At 43.0% G+C, this 12,117-nt stretch overlaps 1 protein-coding gene across 6 annotated transcripts in view; it reads left to right on the forward strand.

Annotated features, from left to right (window-relative positions):
• The window catches only part of TMCC3 (transmembrane and coiled-coil domain family 3), a 235,178-nt gene that overhangs the window by 191,184 nt on the left and 31,877 nt on the right, over nt 1-12,117 (forward strand). The window contains exon 1 of one of the 6 annotated variants that reach the window (XM_010962724.3): nt 5,542-5,689. The exons of the other annotated variants lie outside the window; for them this stretch is intronic. The gene's annotated coding sequence lies outside the window, so the exon portion shown is untranslated. Of the gene's footprint in view, nt 1-5,541; nt 5,690-12,117 lie in introns of those variants that run through there. 6 annotated transcript variants of the gene reach the window in all.

The raw sequence follows: 12,117 nt of genomic DNA on the forward strand, positions 1-12,117 counted from the left end.
TTGTCATATTTGACCAAGAAATAGAGATCGGAGGACTTTGAATCTTCCTCACCTGGTTGTATATGTGTGGGGCTGCACTTACTTTTCTATCAGATTTCTCCTCATCCTGATACTGAAAGTGAAAGAGCCCCAAGGGGCAGGTAGGCAGACATTGGACAGCCTCACGGCGTCAGTTACTGTGTAAACCAGTGGACCATAGTGACACGCCTTTTGTCTTTAGACTTAGTCACTTGCCTGTGGCCTCACTGTGGTGAATCAGAAACTTCACAGATACTCATGATAAACATAATCATAAGTAATACTGGTATAAGAAGAAAGAATTAACTCACCAGGTTTCTGGTGTCCCAGCTGTTATTAGTCAGCTGTTAGATCTTTGGGAAAATTACTTAATAGCTTGGGCCTTGGCTTCCTAATCTTAAAATGAGTTTGACATGTATTGGTGTTTCCCAAACTTCCCTGTTTATGAGAATAACCTGGATCACTGGTTTAACATCCAGAACCTCTACTAGAGATTCTGACTCACTAGGTCTGGGGTGGGGCCAGGAGAGCAGGGGCCCCAGGTGATCTTACACTCAGATGTTCAGGAAGTACGAACTAGCTCAGTGCTTGTCACACTTTATTTGGACTTAAGAATGGGGTGGGGTTGGGAGGGAGAAAGGCGGCTGTGCAATCAGGTGATTGCAGCCACAACTTGAGAAACACCGGTCTGCACTTTGCCAGCTTCCTTCCAGCCCCAAAGATGGCTCTTCCACATAAGGCCCCTCACCCCACCTCCGATGAGCCAGAAGCTGGAAGGGCCTGGTGGGTTCTGCTTACAGCCAGTACTGGCTCCAAACTCCATATCAGTGTTTGAAAAATTACTTGTTTTAAAGTCTTGGAGTATGCATTTGTGAACACCTTTGTTCATAGAATTTTCTGCTCTATGGTGTGTGATTTCCTTTGGATAAGACAGAGTGTTTGCCAGGTGCAGTTACCTCGGGTGTGCATGAGAAATACCAGCAACATAGAAATGACCTGGAGAGCTTGTTTAAAAACATAGGGTTGGACTCCCAGACCCCAAGACTCACTAAGTCCAAAGCTTGAGCATTGAGTTTCTTTTTTTTTTTTAATTTGAAGGGTTTTGAGGGTGTGTTTTTTCTTTTTCTTTTTTTTCTTTTTCAGGTTTTGACAAAGGTTGTGGGGCTTTTCTAATCTCACCCAAATTTCCAGAGTAAAACTAAGTCTAAGTGTCAGCACACATGTTTAGCACAAGGGAGAGGATTGAATCGAGCCACTTAGATTGTGGAAGAGTCTGGAACACATTGTGGAAGAGTTTAGAACACATACAGCATGCATTTTAAGGGGAAAAGCATCATCTTCTGAGACTCTAGGACAAGGGTTCCTAAAGTGTGACGATGACTTCTGGAGCAAGCACACCGTAATGTGTATCTGCCTCGTAGAGTTTCTGTCTGTGCCTTATTTGTTCTGTTTTCTGTTTAATAAAGATTAAATAACATCACTAAATGAAGTGTTTGGTAGATCATCCATGTAAGCTAAAATTTGATTCACTCTCTTTTCTTTTTAACTTGCTGTACTTAGAAAGTGCAAGTTCATAGGAAAAAAAGAAAAAGTCCCATAGTACTAAAGGGCACATGATGAAAAGTGGTCTCTTTCCAACTTCTTATCCTTATCCCCAGAGATAAGCTCTGTTAAGTTTGTTACTTATCTTTACAGAAACGTCCTCTGCACAAAACCTATATATCTATTATTTATTTAACCAGTCTCCTATTGATATTCAATTTAAGTTCCTTCTAGGGTGATTTTTTTCCCTTATGTTTGTTTTACTGTGTAATACTGTACTGAATATTTTTGTACATCTTTTTTTGGTAACCATATATGGATAAACTTCTAAAAGCAAAATTGTTGGGTTTGACCTATGTGTCTTTCAAATAAAGGTAGATGGGAACAAAACGTCCTTCCAACGGGTTGCACCAGTTTACTGGGGAAATCTTTTACTTTCTGAAGGCTTTCCTGCCCTAGTTGATTCTGATGTAGCAGGTAGGCAGCTAACTCTCCTGGTTTACTCAAAACCTAAGTCTACACAGCCTCTGGTTAAAGGAATTAAATGAGATATTTCATGACAAAGAGAAGAATTTCAAAGGCATCTAAGGTGTTCAGAGTGAGAAGAGAATAAAGAATGGCTTGGCAAAGCAAGTAGCTAACCCTGAATTTGCAGAGAGGGAGCTTTGGGTCATAGGGTCACAACCTGAATGGGGTTCAGAAGAGAAAGTAAGGGAACCCCTGGAGCAGAACATGAATAGTAAGGAAATCACGCTCTAGGTGACGGTAGACTGCTTCCTGGATGTGACCTGCTCCTTTAATAGATGCCGTGGGACAGTTTGGGGTGAAGCATTATGGTCATGAATTGCTCTTCATTTGAAACAACGCCTCTAATGTGAGTCATGGGGTAGTAGTTGTGTGTGTGTATGTATGGTGTGTATTTCAGAGACTGTTTAAATTGAAAGAACTCCGTCTCAGTAGTCTCCCACTCAGCTCTGTGTGTGTCTGCTTAATGCAGGTCAGGAGCCAGGTGCCATGGGAACGTGCTGGTTTAGTGTAGATGCTGACTCCGTCTGCCTTCATCTTGCCTCCTAGTGGCAGCAAGATAGGAGAGGATCTTAAGGACAAACAGAAAATTTGTTGAGTCTGTTCAAGTCTGGGAAGAATTGGAGGGTATCTTGGAGGGCGTCTGTATGTCAGTGAGGAGGCAAAATCTTAGAGATTGGCTAACGAGGGATGGCCAGGTGTATTGTGTGAGTTTAAAGGGAGCCATCCAGAGTCCAGAAAATCTGAGAGCAGCAAGAACCTCAGGTTAGGGCTGGACATGATGGGGAGAGGATACGTGTTCTTCCTCAGCACGTAGGGACCAAAGTCCCCTCTGAAATTGGTCATGCCTGAGTGACACTGGGAGTTAAAGACGTCCCGGGACCATAGCTCTGAATTGAATCTTTCTCTACATTTAATCAGAATAATGAAATGAGCTGAACAACTAGAGAGCATTGAGACAATTGTAAAGTAAATTTATATTGGAAATGTGTGAGTCTTTTGGAGCTATTGATGACTGAGACAGAACATGAAGTAAATGTGTTGAACTAGGCTGTGAATGAAAGAATGGGAATATATGAAGCTTACCAGGGAAGGATCAGGAAGCAAGGAAGAGGTGACTGTGAATGTGGTATAGCAATTAAGTTGGAGACGAAATAAAATATCCAAATGACCAAGGTGTTTTCAGACTAGGAAGGCAGCCATATAAATGGGTAAGACCAACTAGAGCCCAAATCTGAAGGCAAAACCAGGAGAAAAATGAACACGCTTGGCTACATGGAGTAGAATTCTATATGCCTTAGTGGTCAGTCTGATTTTTAAATCTTACTGTAGCTTTTAAATGCCCATTGTACGAGTTATATAAATAGAAAAAGCAAAATGAGCCTAGCAAAGAAAGTGTGTATTTCTTATATACAGAGTGTACTGTTGATTTAATGTTGGGTTAAGGCACGATCCATTTGCTAGAATTTGTTATTTAACATTTAATTTAAGACCTTTACTTGAACGGAGCCAGAGGATAGAGGCTATATAAATATTAACTTCGGTAGACACTCTTCCTCTTAAATATTACAGTATAGTTTTACTCAAGGAGTAAAGTTCTGTTACTTTGATAAGGCTTTATTAGACTGACAAAAATCTTCTTCTTTTCCACACTCCCATTGCCCTTTTGCCCCCCATCACACCCTACAACTCAGAATTAAATCAGTACCACATAAACCACAGAACCATTTTGAAATCTTTACGTCAGGGGTAAGAAACCTCCGGTCCCCCGGACCCATTCTGGCTGGAGTATTCATATGACTTGCAGCAGTTCAGGTATTCGAGGATGTCTTCTTTACAAGGAAGGTCAAAAAGGATTCAAAGACTTGTAATTTGTTACAGAGGTTAGGACTCAAATTATTACAGTACAAAACAGTATATGATTGCAAAATGGCAAGAGAAAAGTATTAAATATTTGTGTCTGGCCTGACATTGGGACCTTTACTGATCTCATTAAATTCAAGGAGAAATTTCCTGTGATGAAAATAGGGTCTCAAAAGGGTAATTTACTTGCTGGAGGTCAGACAGCTACTGAGTGGCAGAGTGGGGAGTAATCAGGTCTGCCTGACCCTGAAGGCACGCACATCCTCTGAGTGGGCTGACTCTAGGCACTGTCACCTTTGGGCTCCAGTTCTGAGGGTCCCTCTGGACCTCTGTGCTTACACGTCCCACAGGAACCTCAAATTTATTATGTCTGATGCTGAACCCTCCAATGCCCCAAATCTCTTCCTCCTCCTGTCTCTCCTCAGTTGCCTGTCTCGTGAATGATCTTATCGGCCTCCAGAAGGAATGAAACAGAATTGGGGTTTTCCGTGACTCACCCTCATCCACTTAGTATCGTGTCCTTTTGATGCTGCCTCCTTCGTACATCTCAGACGCTGTCCTCTCCTTCCCCATTGCCACCCCGAACCCTTCCCCAGCCTCTTGCCTTAGATTCCTTTTGCAGGCTTCATTCTGCCCCACTGAAATGCATTTTTCTCTCCTGCTTTCTGAGAAGGACTTGCCTGAAGCAGAGATCTGATCACCCTAATCTCTTTAGCAGCTGCCACCTGTCCTCTCAGATGAAATCTAAACACCTTAGCATGATTTAACTGGAACCCTCCAACTCTGATTCCCCGTCTGCTGAGCCAGTACCTCCGCTCCCTTCTCCGCTGTGCGTGGTAGCCATCAAGTCTTCACCTGCTGTCTGGATAAATGATTCAGAACTCATTACCTGAAGCACCTTCTGACTGACACGTCTTTTTCTTCCTGCCCTTTACCAGCCTTATCTCCTCCCCTGCCCTCCTCCTCCGGCCTCCCCCTTGGCTGCCCCTCCCAAGTGCTGTCTTGTAGCACCATGTACACCTTCCATGACACTCATCAGTGGCTGTTACTGTCATTGTTTCCCTTGCCACTTGCTGGGGTGAGGTGGGGGGGTGCTTTGCAACTCCAGCACGCCTCACCGCGCCTGACACTCGAAGGCACCAGTGAGCATCTGCCTCATGAATGAAGCAACAGAGGAAAGAGTCTCTGGACTCCACTCACTGCCCTTCCCAACACACTCCAACCACTTGCTGCTCACCCTGCCTTCGTTCACGTTGCGGTTTCCTGTGCTCACTTCACTGCTTTGCCTCAGCTCTGCCCAACCAGAGTTAGTTGAATTGAGCCTGCTTCCTAGTCGGTAAGCTGGGAGTGCCAGACTGAACTTCCGCTAAGGGCCTCGCGCGCCCCCAGAGCTGTGTGATAATGGGACTCGGTGCTGCTCTGCCTTTCTACCAAAACACAGAATGTGTCTCTTTTCTTCTGGCGGCACAAAGAGCCCATTTGTCAGCAGTGAGTTGAATACAGTGTATTATTGCCGGCAGTAAGTGGTATTGGTTACAGTGCAGGGCGTGGAGTTTCTATGAGACAAACACGGGAATACCCAGAGATACGTGAGCAGTATCTCCAAAGGCCAGGGTGAGTCATATGCAAGCAGCTGTTAGAGATCCAGCCTGCCTGCCTCACAGACTCAAGTGCCTCTCGGGCAGGAGGGTGAGCTTGTGGCTGACCGCGGTCGGCTCCCTGATGGGTGGTGTGGCGTTTGGTAAGTCTCTTCACCACTCTCCCGTTTCAACCAGACTGTGTAAATAGATACTGCAGAGCTTTGTGTATTTGTAGCCTGTGAGATCCTTGAAAGACACACAAGTTATTTGGGGTCTTTTATTAATAGTTGTCTTTATGCTTGCCCCAATCCTTCCCTCATGTGTCAGTGGGTCTCCAGATGCGTAAACTGCCGCAACTCCTAATGAACCACCAAACGCCTTATCGTTTGGTCCTTTAAAAATGTAAATCCAACCTGTGTAATTTAAGAGATGAACAAGTAACCTAGGTCTGAGTGTGCCGGCTACTGGCTGGAAAAGAGCCAGCCCTCCTCCTACCTCCCTGTCAGTTTGAAAGTAATCCTGGGTCTAACAGGACTGCGTTGGAATCTAACTTTGTACTTTAACATCTGGTCTTTTGACAAGTGGCCATTCTTCCCTGGAAACTTCAGACTCCATAAAACTGACTGCGTGACACTGTGTGGTGTGGCAGTGGCCTCAGAGCTTCAGGTTGGGAGAGGAAGCAGCAGAGGGGAAGCATCGTGTGTGCATCTGAAGAGTCAGGGCACCACCGCCGTCCTCGGCCACCCCTGGGTGCTGGATGCAAGGCTCCCCGTGGGGTAGGGAAGGGTCCACTTCACCTGAACTCTGCCTGTGGGAGCTGCTTGATCTCGTGGGAAATCTGTATTCAGCTTGCAGCTGTGTGTGTGTGTGTGTGTGTGTGTGTGTGTGTGTGCACGCGTGCATCTGTGTCGTAGAAGACATAAGTATATTGCTACAAAATAAATCTAATTGTTCTTTCATTTCTTGGACTTTAAAATATTCAAACGTATTTATTCAGGTCATTTTTTTCCCCCTATTAGTAGTGTGTCAAAGGTTTGTCTAGTGTGTCAAAGGTTTGTCTAGTATGTCACGGGGGCGGGCTTACTGTTGATAACACTCCCCAGCCTTTAGAAACTGAAACAGCTCAGTGGGATGAGGTGTATGGAAAGTTGGAGGAGTTTGCCGCTTATCATTTGATCCTTTGCATTTTGGAGATTAAATTTCTGTTGTAAAAACAAGTTGGAGAACTAGTTGTTCTAACAGCAGAGCCTCTTAATAGCCTCCCAGCATTGTGAGTGCAATGGTGACAGAGACTGACGTGCATGGTTTCAGGTGGAATGAAAGGAGAAAGTTGCCACCCAGACTGCTGGAGCACAGCTTGTGGAACAACTCTAGTGCCTTCTGTGCGAGGCTGTCCAAAGGGTTGTCAGAATGGGTCTCTGTTTGCCAGCCACTGGTTGACAGTCTCTTCTGGAGAATTCCTCTCAATGCTGGCCAGTCCCCTCCACTCCCAGGCTCTTCCTCCTCTTGGTCCCCCTCCTCCAGGGACTGAGGAGCTGGTGACCTAAAGTGCAAACCTGGGTTGTTTGCAGTTTGCCTGGAGGTTACCTTGTATCCTGAGGGAAGTTTGGGGCTCTTTCCTGACTACATCCTTCACATTCCTGGGTGTGAACCTGTGAGGATAATGACCCAGGGAGACTAAGTCAGGACCTATTGCAGAGGGTGGCCTGAGGACCTTTGAATTCAGGTCACAATTAAGTAGCGCCTCAAATTTAGATTTTAACATTCTTGCCCAGATTTAAGTGTAGATCTGGAGACAGAGCAATAAGAATTAAGAGAGAATGTTATTCATCACATAACCTACATACACGGACATTCAGCTTACTTAACTGTGTAATTTGTTCCATAGTTTTTACTTTTAAATGATTGAAAATTGGAAAATATTGCACATAGAAGATATTCCCTTTTTTTAAAAACATGAAACACCTCTGAACCTAAAACCCAGGATAAGAGATCGAACTTGACCCTCTGACCTTCTCTCTGATTCATATCCCTCTATCACAGGCCTCCTCACCCAGGAGGTGATGCTGTCCCAAAGTTTGTGTTAAACAGTCCCTTGCCTTTTCTCTACCATTTTACTACCTTTGTGTTTGTACCTAAACAAGAGTTTGCCAGTGTTTGACCTTTGTAAAGTGGAATTCATACTGCACGTGTTCTTCTTTGACTTGCTTCTTTTCAGATTTATCCGTCTTAATTCTTGAAGCCATGGTTCATTTCATTCCATTGCACAGATGCACACAGTGTGTATGTATCCATTCTGTTGCAGACCTTTGGGTTACTTCTGGGTGGTTGTTACTGTTGTGGTTGTTTTCCATTGTGGACGTTCCTGCCGTGAATATTTTTCATGCACTTTCCTAACGTGGGTACTTGTTTCTAGGTGTGGAATTTCTGGGTCTCTAGAGCATGTTTATGTTCAAATGCCAAGTAGTTTTTAATGTTTTAAGAATTCAGTAAATGTAAACATTTCAAATACATCTTGGAATCTGATTCCATTACTTTGTTTAAAAATAAATCTGCCAGTTCTGTTTTGGGTCCTGAGCAGCTTCAACCTTACGGAGATAGCTTTCATGCTTTTTGTTGTTGTTACAGAAACCATTTTTGAAGGGCGAACCAACCTTTAGTATCTGAGAGTCACAAATAAAGCAATTTAGTCCTTAGAGGTCACATGAGCTGTATACAAACAGTCACTGGATGAACTCTGTGACTCTCATCAGCTGCCATGACAGGTACAGGCAGTCCTCCAAATCCGCGGGTGTAAAACTCCCAGATACCGAGGGCCAACTGTATTCGTCCATGCGGGACTTGAGCATCCGTGAAGTTTGGTATCCACGGGGGCCCCTGGAACCATCCCCCACGATACTGAGGGATGCCTTCTGTTTATGCCTGTCATGCACTGCTGCTCTCTGCACCAGCGGGGTTCTCAGTGAAGACCCTGTATGGGAAACACCATTGCCCACACAGTATAGATTCGGAGTTGTGAGCATTAGGAAGTGAGCTCTCAGTACAAGTGTTTCAGGAGCATCAGTCTTTTGAAGAGTTGATATTTTGTGAAAAGTTAGAGAAAAATGATGTAACATTAGTATACGTTATTTTTTTTATGGGACTTTCATTTGGAAACTTATATTTGTGACTTGACAATTCCAGCCAGAAACGATTTTTTCTTTAGAACTACCTTTTAAGACATGATTTTACGTCCTTGGGAAATTGGATTTAAAAGCTCTCTTTTCAGTAAGGAGTCTTTCTAAAAGTAACTGCATAAACTAAATCAAATTAGTTTGAGTTATAAAAATGCTTACTATACTAAATACTCAGGCCAGTTATTTTGTCATTAGTAAAATCATAGGTTCTAAGAGGAAACAGGGAAGTGTCTTGAGTGTGCTAATGACATTTTGTAGGTATTCACATATTACTCTCCCCTTTGAGGATGCAGGCACTGGGGACTTTTTTTTTTTTTTTAATGAAAATAACAAGCTAAAAACTCCCAAACTGTACCAAGAAAAGAATATAAAACAAAAAGTATTTTGTCCCTAGATTCCCAGTCCTATTCCCCAGAGGTAATTACCATCCACAGCTCCTAAGATATCCTTCTAGACGTTTACATACAAGTAGAGTACACTTGGATCACATTTATATAAACCGCACCCCTGCCCCTGTTTTAAAGCACAAATGAGTGTGTACTATAGATACAGCTCTGTCTTTCTCCGTTCACAACTTAGCTTGGACAGCTTCCGATAGTAGCCCATTCAGATCCATCTCTTTTAGTGGCTGCGCTGTTTTCCCTTGAACTAGAGTTTTTTAAGTGGTTCTCCATTAATGGATGCCTATGCTGATTCCAGAATTAGCAGTAGATATTGGTGGTGGTGGTGGAGATGGTGGTGATACAAGGCAGACTCTCCTGTTAGAAAAAGCAAAGAAGAGTAGGATAAAAGGAGGCAAAGACTTGTAAATACTTTGGTCTCCATTTTGTTCTTTAAATCTCTTGAAATTTTTTTAACCTGTTTTAATGTGTATGGAGAACTGTATGAAAACTTCAAAGGACCAGGGTTTTTCCCCCTTGACTTTCCTTCCTTGTGATGGTCATGGTGGTGGAAGAGATTATGACATTTAAGGATCTGAGGAAAAGGAATTCATTTACAATGTATTGGCTAAAGAATGGTGAGCTTCCAGTTCTCTTTCGCCTACTTCTAGTGCAAGCAGCACTCTGTTGTAATGGGATTATTTGTTATAACCTGATTAGCAGACCTTTCTTAAGATAATTCATCTACTCAGACATGTAGGAGTTTCTTTGGACAGAGCTTATCATTGCATTAATATTTCTCTAGCGGCATCAGTTGCCTATACGAACACCATTTTCCTTCCCTTTCTACCTGGCTGGCAGAGCCAGCACCCACAGTAGAGGCTGAAAATGTTAGCTATTGCTTGCACAGCCTCCCTTGCAGCTAGCACATGGACATATGACTCAGTCCTGGCCAAAGGGACACAAGGAGAAATCTGAGAAGTTTCTGGAAAATGTTTTCTTCTCTAATAAAATAAGAAAGAAGAGCAATATACTCACCTATAGTCTAGAAATTGTCTACATTTGGTCTTGCAACTTCAATATCTCTCTTGCCTCCACGAGGGAAGAAGCAAATGTCCTGACGGTAGTGTAATCAAGAAATGGAAAGAGCTTGGGTCACCAAATTAGCTTTGACCCCTCATCTTAGTTTGTGAGATCATAAGTGACCTTATTATTGGACTTACTTTATTCAGTTACTGAAATTATCGTATTTGATAAAGAATTTTACCTGTAGGAAATAATACCACAGAACAGAACAACTCAGCTATAAGACAGTTGAGTGCCTACCGTGTTCAAGAGATAGTGTGAGGCTCTGGGACTGCACAAAAGGGGGAAAAAGAATAAGGCAACTAATAATATGAAGCAGTAAAAGATTTAGTGCTACAGGAGGGACTCAGACAGTAAGAGTAGTAGGGGTTCTGAGTAAGCACTGATGACTGGATTGGAGGTGATAAGAAACACCTTTGTGTAGAAGAGGTTAAATTGAGCCAGACTCTGAAGGAACCCCAGGATTTTGGTAAGTAGAGAGGTGGGGGTGGCATTCCAGGAAGCCTGGGGTTTGAGAAAGAACATAGGCTATAGAATCAGAACTGAGCTTGAACTCTGGCTCACCACTCACTAGTTTGTGACCTTGTCAAAGTCTTTGATTTCTTTGATACTCATCATGATAGACTAAACATAACTCGTAGAATTAGGGTGGGGATTAGAAAAAAAAATGTCAAACATCTGTCATGCTTATGGGCAGGTGGCAGGCACCAAGTCTAGATTGTGGAGGGGATGGTTAGACTGCATGTTGTGGGGAAGTGGAGGACATGAGCAAAGGTGAGGTGAGTTAGAAGAAGTGCTCTGGGCGTGTTGTTCTCAGTCTGGTCAGTGTTCACCTGGATAAGGCCATTTGTTCTAGGTAAGAGAGTGTGTGTACAAAATCTGGAGAGAGACAGGTTTGGGTCAAGACATGGAGGGCATTGACTAATGGAATCATCCTACAGACATCCTGTGGTGACCATTGAGAGGAGCAGCCTGGAGACAGTGAGATGAGTTAGATCATTGCAGTGGTCCAGATGTGCAGTAGAGAAGACCTAGACCAGGCAGGTATCAGGTGCTGGAGAGAAAGAAAGGGTTAGGTGTTGGAGAGAACATCAAGAAAGAAAGAGAACTTAGTGATGTGCGAGGCAAGGGCGAGGAACCATTTAGCTCTGAGTACCAGAGACTGAATGCCTGTCAGTTGTTTAGTGTGAAATTCAGAACCAACTTGCAACACTTTCAGATAATCATATCCTAGGTTGGGGCAAGAACATTTGGCAAGATTTATTGACATTTTTGATGAAAGATGCTATAGAAGTAGACAATAAATGATCATGCCCAAATCTGCTTGTCATTTAAATCTTGCCTAATTATGTTAGTCACTTTCCCACAGTTTATATATAAAATTTGATTTCTTTGAAGGATGTTGCCCTTCATAAAATAGATACCCTGCCTCTGATTAGCTATGAGTGAGCACTGAGTCTGTCCTGTAGTGTGAAATATGTATTCACTCATTGTTGACTACATATTAGTCCAGGATGAAAGGCACTCGAGTAAAATCTTTCTCTGACACAGGGATTATGATACTTATAGATATATTTACAGTGGACTTATTAATAAACCATCAGTCATAACAATAATTAATGACACCAGAGGCATTATCAAATGTAGAAATCAAGGAAGTTTCAGTTCATAAAATTCATGATAATGTCTTGGACTGAATGAGGTTTCATAATGTTCTCAGTTGGTAAGTTGTGAACAGATGGTCCTCTAACATTTTGGAATGCTGAATAAGGTAGGTGGACTGAGTCAAGTTAATAAAAGTGCACCACACTGGAATATTAGTATGTAGTTAGCAGCCCTTGGAGTCTTACTAAGTTCACCAGCTTCCCCAGTATAAGGCAGAAGACAGTCCCATCATTTGTGTATCTGAAGGAACTAGGCATGAGTAAACCCTCTTAGGAAAGGCAT

This window comes from Camelus bactrianus, chromosome 12 (genome assembly GCF_048773025.1).
Source record: "Camelus bactrianus isolate YW-2024 breed Bactrian camel chromosome 12, ASM4877302v1, whole genome shotgun sequence".
NCBI classification, from domain to species: Eukaryota; Metazoa; Chordata; class Mammalia; order Artiodactyla; family Camelidae; genus Camelus; species Camelus bactrianus.